The following is a 9999-nucleotide window of genomic DNA, read 5'->3' as shown; positions in this document are numbered from 1 at the left end:
GGGGGCCGTGGCCACCCTTATACTCCTGGGTGGCTCTTGACCAAGTAGAGCTTGGCATAAACTGTGCCTTGACACAGACACAGCACGGTTCTTCTGCTGAGCACGGTCGTCTGACATGGGCCTTCGAGCCCAGAAATAGAAGTAAAATCCCCCAACAACAACAAAAGGGGGCCCCGAGCGTCTAGCAGCCGCTGGCCTAACGCTCGGGTTTCCCACGCTAGGAAAGCTGCATTATTTCCCTGCCCCGGCAATCACATGGAAGACGAGAGGGGGCAGGGCGGGCAGGCCCAAGCACCGACTGCAGACAGGTGACAAGGCAGCTGAAGAAGGCGGCAGGGGCGTGATGACTCAGGGGCCTCCGGGGCCGCTCTGTGCTTCAGAAACAGCGCCAGGGAGAGACTGGCCAACGCTGGCTCAGCGCTCAGGACGCACTGCGTATGTGCCCACGGGCTCGGCCACTTCCTAGGTCTGTGTGCTAGCGGGCAGCCTGCGTGGCCACGCTGAGACCCTGTTTGTTCAGTGGGAAATCGAGGGCGGGTATCTGGATTCATGCAATCAGAGTAACTAACCGATCACCTGTGGGAGACGCTCACAAGGTCTGCACCATAGAAAGCAGACAATACTTGTGTGTGCTCCCACCCATCTCAGCAAGCTGTGGCCTGCAGGCACCCGTCCTGGTTCCACACCATCCTAGAAGCCCACGTGTCCCTGAGTCACCACCGGGCTGGGACCAGGTAAGCCCGAGACACCCCCTCCCCCCCGCCCTGCCCTCCACAGGGGCCTCCCCTCGGCTCTGACAGGCCAGGGAGTCCCGGACACATACAGGGGCTGCAGATTCTCCGACTGTGCTCCACGGACACGGGGAGCGTGCAGGGTGGGGGGGGAGGGGGTGGCGGCAGCCAAGGAGAGTCTGGGTCTGAACCACGGGAACGACGCACACCTTGCTCTGGGATTCCTCCTTGGCGGTGTTCCCACCCCGCACTCCAGCCTGGCAGTACACTGGCGTCGGGTGGAGAACAGACAGGAAAGAACCGAGTAGGATCACGTAGGCACATCAGAAATAAAGATCTGTGTGAATAGGGTGGCGTTTCTGTTCACGGCTGCGCTGGAGAGAAGCGTCTGTCCGACTTTGGCTCAGGTCACGATCTCACGGTTTGTGGGTTTGAGCCCCGTGTCGTCTCGGGCTCTGTGCTGACAGCTCAGAGCTTGGGGCCTGCTTCAGATTCTGTGTCTCCCTCTCTTTCTCTCCCCTCCCCTGCTTGCACGCTCTGTCTCTCAAAAATAGACATTAAAAAAAAATTTTTTAATGTCATCTCAAACATGTCATGTAAACGGGATCATCGATCTCCAGGAACCACCAGAAGCTGACGGAGACAAGGAAGGATCCTTCCCCTAGAGCTCAGTCCTGCCTTGACTTCAGACTCCTGGCCCCCAGACTGAGGGAACAGGTCCCCGTATGGCAGCCCCAGAGAACAAACACAACAGACAGAAACTGCAAACACGCACCCGCAGATGTACATGGGAATGTCGTATTCATTCTTGAACAGTGGCTCTGCTCCTGGGAGAAAAAAACCAGGAGACATTTCACAGAGTCATCGAGAGGAACGTGATCAGTATATTATGATATAAGCAGAAAACACAAACAGTCCAAGTGGAGAAATTACAGGAACATACGACAGCATGTAAAGTAAGTTTCAAAGACGACATAGCACACACCACTATTTTGCAAAGTTAAAAATCAACTAGAAATCTACCTTCTGGAATATATGCACACACGTAACATGACATGATGCACACAAGGGAGAGAAGAGCCCAGGGTCCCCTCAGCCAGGACGAGCGGGCACGTGGGGGCTAACACAGTTATTGGCGAGGATCTGGCCTTCGCGCTGTGCCTTGTGCTCACGGGCACTTACCTCGTTGCTACAAAGACGCAAACTTATAAAAACGCGCACGCACAGGCTAACCGTGGCGACTTTTCATGAACCCAGGATACTGATGATTTCAACTTGGTGCGCACGGATCCAGTAAGAAAAAATGAACGTGGCCAAGTCCTCTCACTGTGGGAGGAAGGGGGAGCCAGAACAGCCAGCAGTCTCTGCCATGTCCCTGTCACCCAACACTTGGGTTATTTCTGCCTTCATCTCGTGGAGCGCATGCTGGTGGGGTGACGCCGCGTACTCACCCCCGCGTCCCCCTCAGGGTCGACTACGTGCACAGACGTGACGGGGCTGGAGCCAAGCCGGTCTGAACAGCGCCGCCCACTCGTGTTCCCGCCAGGAGCACATGCAGGCCGCTTCCCAGACCTTCAGTAGCTGGGCGTCACGGCGTAGGGGAAGCCTGCTGTCTGTAGAGCCTGCCAAGGTGCAGAACACAACACCGTTTTGCACGTTTCTTTAGCAGTTCGTGAATCAGGGTATTTTCCATTCGTTCACCGGCCTTTTCAACTCTTTCTTTTGCGAATACTTGTTCAGATCTTAATCTACTTTTCTTTTGGAGCAGAGTTATTGGGCTGCCTTTTTCCTTAGCGGTCTGTAAGAGTATTTTATGTACTGATCACCAAAAACACTGCTGTAGATACTAATTAGCAATTCATTCGAACTTCATTGCCTCCCACGGGTAAACTGGGTACAACATCTCTAACCCGCGAAGATGCTGGACCCCGCTTCCTCTATTCACTGCTGGTCCAGAAACACTCGTGTGTCTCCGGCATGCTCCCAGGGCAGCAGGGCACACACGGGGGGCGGCGGGGGGGGGGGGTTGGGGACAGGAGCCTCTGGACAAGTGTCTCTTCTCGCTCCACCCTGCTCCTCGCCCATCTTCTCCACCGTACAAAGAGCATGAAGACTTCTGCAGGGATCAACAAGCCACGCATTATGCTTTAAGAATTATTTGACATTTCAATTGCCCTCAAGTGTGAATGAGCTCTATTGTGCACAGGGTCAAATTCGTCACGAGCTCTCAGGCTGTCCTGGTTAGAAGCCTGTTCTCCATTTTCGTCTACATATCACAAGCAGTTTCCTCTTTTCCTCTTGGAGTCTGAAGACAACGGTCCAGTGTTACACCCAGAAAAAACCTATTTGTGCACAGTGCCCACATGGATGAATCACTCACCCTCCTTAAGTCAGACTCTGTGCAGATGTAATGATCCCTCAGAGATGTCCTTCCCGAACTGTTTCCCTGCAGTCCCCGTTAATAATCAGCGGGAGGCCCGGTGCCGCAGAGGAAATGGGTGGACACGTGCAGCACAAAACAGAGCAGGAGAGAAAGGAAAAGTTCAGAAGCACAGGTGAAAATCTCTCACCCTCTGTGGGTCAGCAGGTGACGCTTTAGAAGAGAGAGCCATATATTTTCATGTCTTCCCAAATCACTTCGAAACATCCTATGCGAGAGACACTTGGTTAAATCATTTGTTATTTTTCAAGTAAAACCAAGGTATGTTTGTAACCAGGGGAGGGATTCCCAACTATTGGTGCGATGAAGGTGGGGACCTCGCCCCTAACGTGCCCTGCGACGAAGCCTGTGCGCAGGCTGCACGGGACGTGACTGCCTGCCGGTTGTGCCTCCCACCCTGTTGGTGTCCAAATGCACTCTTCATCTCACCTTTTTGTTTCTACCAACTCATGCAGCAAGAGTAAAGAAGGGTTGTCTGCATGACGCTAACCCAGCCCTGAGTGTCCAGAGCTCTCCGGGGCAGACACCGAGGTGCTGGCAGGGGGTGGTGGGAGGGGCTCCATCCGGGGCATCCCCCGACAAGGGCAGGGGGACACAGGGGACACAGCGAGGGGCAGTTCTCCAGAACTCTCCAAATCCACCCCCCAAAGGCAAGCCAAGGGCAGAGCAGTCCAGCCAGGGTTCCCTGGCCGTATCTGCTCCGCCCGGAACACACCGGAGGAACTAGGCTCCGGCCGTGACCCAAGGTCCCCAGCCTCACCCACTTGCCTCTCTCCAATTTATAGGACGCGCTGACCTTCCGGACGTACTTCTGAGGAATGCCTGGCTCTCTGCTGCCGCTACAAAGGTCACATGTCCTGGCACCCACGCGCCTCGGCACCTGCCCAGTCCCAGATGCATCTGTATATTTGCTCTTATCCTCTAAGCAAGGTTACGCAGGAGCGCAGAGGACCAGAAACTGGCAGTGCGCCACGATCACTTCACTGACCTGCAGCATCTTCCCCAGCGGGGTCCTGGCACTTGCCTGTTTCTTCCTTCTTTTGTAAGACCCCCGGGTTCTGGGCACGGCATCCGTCGAGGGGCTCAGAGTAAACGTCTGCTCCTCTGGCTTCCGGGTCTGCCAGCGTGTGGCAGTGCTGTTAACACGTGTGCCGTGGGGATACTCTGCCCCGTGTCCGCAGATTCAGGCAGAGCTCACGTCCCCCTAAAACCTCAGACTCAGCCACCCCGTGTGCAGCCAGTGCCCGTCACCAGACCCTGCGGTGGCCTGTTCTATTTTGCCTGCGCCCTACATGATATGCCTCCCACTGGACCCTGTCCCTGTGCTGGTGGGGGGTCCGTGAGTGGCAGAAGGGCCGTGGGCCCATGTGTGTTTGATACACGGACGCCAGGACAACGGGGGGACTTCTGCACGGGTGGCCCCTGGTGATGCTGCATCATCACAGGACACAGGACAGAGGGGCCTTCGTTACAGGGATGCTCATCGGCCCCTAGGAACTGCAGACGGAGATGAAGGAGAAAATACACCTGTCACTTCCTTTGGCTGTTAGCAGCATCGACTGATGGGCGGATCATACACAATTTAGAACCAACTGGAAAGAAATTAGGTATCTTTCACGAATTCTTAACTCTGAAAATCAATTCCACCTATTTCCTGGTACCTAAGGCTTGAGGGCGGGTCCACACTTACTCAGCTCAGAGCCGTCAGAGAGGCGGGGGTCGGGAGAGAGCCCGGCTCCCGCTCTCGCTGGGAACCTGTGCCCTCCCCTGGCCAGCTGTGGTCTGTTCGCTCATTCACCCCTGCACACGTTTACCGAGTGCCTCCTGGCGCCCACAGGGCTCCAGACGCTGGGCTACATCGGCGAGCAAGCGGGCAGGACCCTGCCACCCAGCCGCTTTCCTTCTGTGGGGGGAGACGGAGCAGAAGCGAGACTGAGCGGGGACAAGGGAGCAAGGAGAGCCGGGAGCCTCCCGAAGCCACCCTGCTCAGAGGCGCTCCCCGCGGCTGCCCGGCCCTGTGCGGCCTGGAGGAGTTACGGTACTGGGCCCGCGAAGGGCTGGGCTCAGGGCAGACAGACACAGGCACTTTGCGGGTATTTGGGGCGGAGGGCGGTAGGGCTCACAGGACGTGGTGATGGACCAAATGCAGGGGGAGGGAGGGGGGGCCGGCGGCGTGACGAACGTTGAAATCTGACATCACACTGGTGTGTCCGTGAAAGCGAAGTGGGAACATCCCTGGAACTCACACGGCTTGGCCCGTGACGGTGTTGTCTCTCCTACAACAGAAGTCTGCTCTTTTTCACAGAAAATAACTTCAGTGAACAGGTCACAACGAGGTCCCGCAGACAGCGAGCACCCCAATTACAGAACTTCAGAGTCGCCAAGAGCCGTGGAGATGTTCTGCCCCACCCCCCCTCCTGCTGTAGATGAGGCAACAGATCCAGGGCAGGTGGCTTTCCCAGGACACGCAGCCGCTCAAGGGACAGGCTGACGAGCCGTGACCCGCCCCTCCGCTTAGGTCTCCGGTGGGTGCTAGGGGGTGTCAATCCGCACCACTCCATTCCGCCCTCGCTCTGCCTCCTCACCTTCACCCCTGGGGGAAGCGGACACTTCTCGGTCCCCTGCCTCCGACCGCGACACCTGCACCTGCAGCCCCATCAGAGGTGACCCGACTCCCTGCCCACCGCACCTGGGCTCGGACGCCGGCTCCATCACTTCCCGGGGTGACCTTGAGCGAGCCGCTAACGTTGTGTTTTCCGTGATCCCATCCAAGAGACAGGAGGGGGTGAGGGTCCGGACTGGGGATTAAACGAGCTCGTCCCGGCCTTAACCCTTGTCCTTCCCACAACAGCCCAAACCCCCGGGTCCAGCCGGACTCCCCAGCTCACACCCGAGGAACGGCGGGAGTGGTGGCAGACCCTCCTCCCCCGCTCTCCTCGTTCTCGCTCGGGCACCTCACGCCGTGAAGGGCATCAGGGCCCGGGTGCCCGCCTGCGACATTCCTCCACAGTCCGTGTCCAGATGCAGTACAATCTTAAGTCAGTTTAACTAGGAGTCAGGTAACGGAGCTCTGTACAAGGGAAAAACAGCAACGGGGTAGGCACGCAAACATGCCCGTGTATGCGTGCACATGTGTGCGTGTGCTCGTGTGTGCGTGCGCCCGTGGGGTGGTGAAAGACGGGACGTGGGGGTGTGTGATGCGATGCTTTTGGGAAACGCCACTATTTTCTCTTTCCCTAAAAACAATTTTAAGAATCAAAAAAATGGAGGAGGAAACAATGAAAGAAATAACACCATTAAAGTCCCCCAAATTGAAGGCCATGAGGTCCAGATTGAAAGAACCCAACAAATGAGTTACATCAAGGACATCACCATGCAATTTAAGAACGGTGGCGATGAAGGCAGGATCCGGGATTTCCCGAGAGGAAAGAGAAAGGAAAAAAACACGAGTCACTTTTTAACAGTTCGGAAATCAAGATGGCGTTGAATTTCCCCAAGACAAAAACGGACCGATGTCCTCAAAATTCTGAAGAGAAACCATTCACATCTAGCGTTGGATCTCTGAGGGAACTGTTGTTAGGCACGACACAACAAAGTCACGTTTGAACACGCCAGGCTCCTGGTGACTTCGTCTCCCAAAGATCTTCTCCGGCAAAATGGAAGAATAAACAGTCAAAATTATGGGAAGAAGAAAGAAAAACTAATTGCGAAAAGGGACGATGTTAGGAAATAGTGGGATAAATATCAGAAGCAACGGCTGACACACTTTTCTCACACACAAACTCACTCTCGTATACACACATTCTCACACATGCATTCTGACATTCACTGACACGTGTTCTCTCTCACTCACAACCTCACAACCACTGACTCACCCACCCTCCCACATACACTCTCACACTCATTCTCACACACAATCCCTTACACGATTCTCTCACACATTTGTTCACATACACTCTCATACACGTTCTCTCACACCTTTTACGCACATCTCCTTACAGACTCACACGTTTTCACGCTCTCACACACATTTGCTCTCACGCACAATTCTGACCACTCTCTCACATACACACCTGTCCACACATACTCTCTCTCACATTCTTGTGCTTTCACATGCACTCTAACAACTTTCCCTCAAATACACTCTCACACACATTTTCTCACATTTTCACATTCTCTTCTATAATCACACACACGCACCCTCACACAATATTCTCACATCCTCACACTTATACTCACATACTCTTTCACACGTTCTCTCACGTATTTCAACACACTTACACTTAATTCTCACATTCACAACTCCTACAAGCATTTTCACACAGGCCACCACACACCTTCTGGCACACACTCTCAAATTCTTTCACACGCACCCTCTTACACATATTCTCTCACAACTCTCCTACATTCTCATTCACTTTTGCACACACAACCCCACTCACAACCTATTTCACACACATTACCACACACACTCTCAAACACATAGTATCTCACATTTTCTCATACTCTCAAATACATACTCTTACATAATTCTCACAATTCTCTCACATTCAACACACAATTGTCTCACGCATATTCTCTCACACGCACAATACACATCATGTCACACACACACCATCAGTCTCTCATACACACTTTCTCACAAATATTTTCACCCATCCTCACATATATGCTATCGCACATATATATTCTCTTCTACTCTCATGGTCTCTCACACAGTCTCACGATTCCCTTTCACGCAGATGCTCTCACATGCATTTTCAGTCACACACAGTCTCTCATATATTCTATCACACACACATTCTCTCTCACATTCTTACATTTTTTGCATTCTCTTTTACACACATTCTCACACATTTAATTTCACACACGTTCTCTCTCACATTTTTGCACACACATTCTCACATTCTTTTCCATTCTTGCACACACACTCACAACCTCACACTCACCTTTTCACATACGTTACCACACTCAGTCTCTCACACATTTTCTCACATCCACATTATCTCACACACATGCACACAAAGGATCTCACATTTTTTCACATTCTTACAAACTCTTACATAATCCTCTCTCTCCCACATTCAACACATAATTCTGTCTCACACGCATTCTCCCACAGGCCCTCTCACAATCACTCTCTCACACGCACAATACACATCATCTCTCCCGCACACACCCTCAGTCTCTCATACACACATTTTGTCACAGATTTCCACTTACACACCCTCTCAGATACACGCCATCGCACACACACATTCTCTTATACAACTTTCATTCTCTCCCCCACTCTCACAATTCCATTTTGCACAGTTCTCACACACTTTCACCCCCTCTCACATACCTACATGTGCACATACTCTTTCATACACAGTCTCTCACACATTTAATTTCACACACATTTTCTAACAGACTCTCACGTTCTCTCTCTCTCTCTCACACACACACACATACACGAACTCTCTCTCACACATACATTCTTTCTCTTTCATCTTATCCCAGATTCTCCTCTACCTGCAATTTTAGGGCTACCACAGCTCTTCAGTTCAATGTGACATTTCCTGGCACATACTCAAGTAAAAGAGACTGCCCCAAAGCCAGGCCATGAAGACTACATTTGGTCCTTCTTGGGCCAGGGGCCCGGTCCTGACCCAATCACCTGCCATCTGAGAGTCGTGGTTAATTTTCAGAAACAGGGGTCCGTGAGCGAGGAGGCTGAGAAAAAAAGGTTGCTGAGAAACGAGCAGACTCTACCATAAAGCTGCACGCTGTCGTCACCGAACACGTACTGGAGCCCTGATGACGTGTGAGACACGCGATGGGACCTGCGCACACTCTGCTCTATCCTCAAGAGACGGACAGTCTGTTTGGCAAGACACAGAATAGGACAATTCAAAAATTCAAAAAACAAGGTAGCAAAAATTTCAGTTTGGGCTTAACAAGAGTCCTAGAGGTGGGCGGTGGGGACGGTTGCACGTTAACGTGAATGGGATGCCCCGAAATGTACACTTGAAAGCGGTTGCCATGATAACTTCCGTGTATATCTCACCATCATGGTCATCATCACCAACAACACAGCTACAAAAACGTGAGTGGGTGCCGCGGCCAAAAGCACCACTGGCGTTTCGAGGCCGAAGTGACCAGCCAGGGTTTAGACGGGGCCGGCCTCTTGCTCCATTGCCAGTATGACAATTCACACCTGGCCTGTTTTCTGAGATGCTGAGAGTCACGTCCAGAAAAGAGAACATGTGAAGATACCGCGTGCAGAAGACCCGCGCCTCACGCCGTGAAGCTCCTAGAAACTGAATGCAGCTGTCAGCACCGTGTGGTCCTTCAAGGCATCAGCAGTTGGCTCAGCTCCTGCTATGCCAAGCCCAACTCACCTCATCAGGCTGGGTCACGACTGGGGGGCCCCGACCAAGGCAGAGCCCTGGAGCGCCTTTCCTGTCACGAGTGGTTTCTAGAGCAGTTTCTAGAAGGTCTCTTGTTGCTGCCAGCCTGACCCTGGCCAGCCTGCAGCTCCTCCCGGGCCCTGCCAGCACCAGCTGTAGGCCGCCAGAGCCCTGCTAGGTCATCCAGACCCTGGACACCGAGGCTGCCTAGGGTTTCCGGCCAGTACTCTGGGTCCCTTATGCGGAGAGCCCTTGCTGGGTGCAGACAGCACCTCACGGTCCCCTCCTCCACAGAAGACTTCTAGCGGCAGGGAGAAGAGGGACCCTGTATAGAAGCAGCCCCTCACCACCCCCACCCCGGAAGAGGGCAAAGGGCAAAGAAAGAAATAGCTGGGGACACTAGTAAAATCTCATCGGGTCCACACCTTTGACCATC

At 53.3% G+C, this 9999-nt stretch overlaps 1 long non-coding RNA gene across 1 annotated transcript; it reads right to left on the bottom strand.

The window, feature by feature from the left end:
* Positions 1-1515: 1515 nt before the first annotated feature.
* LOC109251759 (uncharacterized) lies at positions 1516-4761 on the bottom strand. Its single transcript, XR_002073684.2, has 2 exons — positions 3112-4761; positions 1516-2847 (listed from the first exon to the last, which is right to left on the bottom strand). It is a non-coding gene; the product is annotated as an uncharacterized LOC109251759 (long non-coding RNA).
* Between the last annotated feature and the right edge of the window lie 5238 nt (positions 4762-9999).

This window comes from Panthera pardus, unplaced genomic scaffold (genome assembly GCF_024362965.1).
Source record: "Panthera pardus isolate Hobbes unplaced genomic scaffold, ASM2436296v1 HiC_scaffold_15, whole genome shotgun sequence".
Classification (NCBI taxonomy): Eukaryota; Metazoa; Chordata; class Mammalia; order Carnivora; family Felidae; genus Panthera; species Panthera pardus.
Note: the sequence above shows the minus strand (reverse complement) of the source record. Positions and strands in the feature narration are given on the sequence as shown.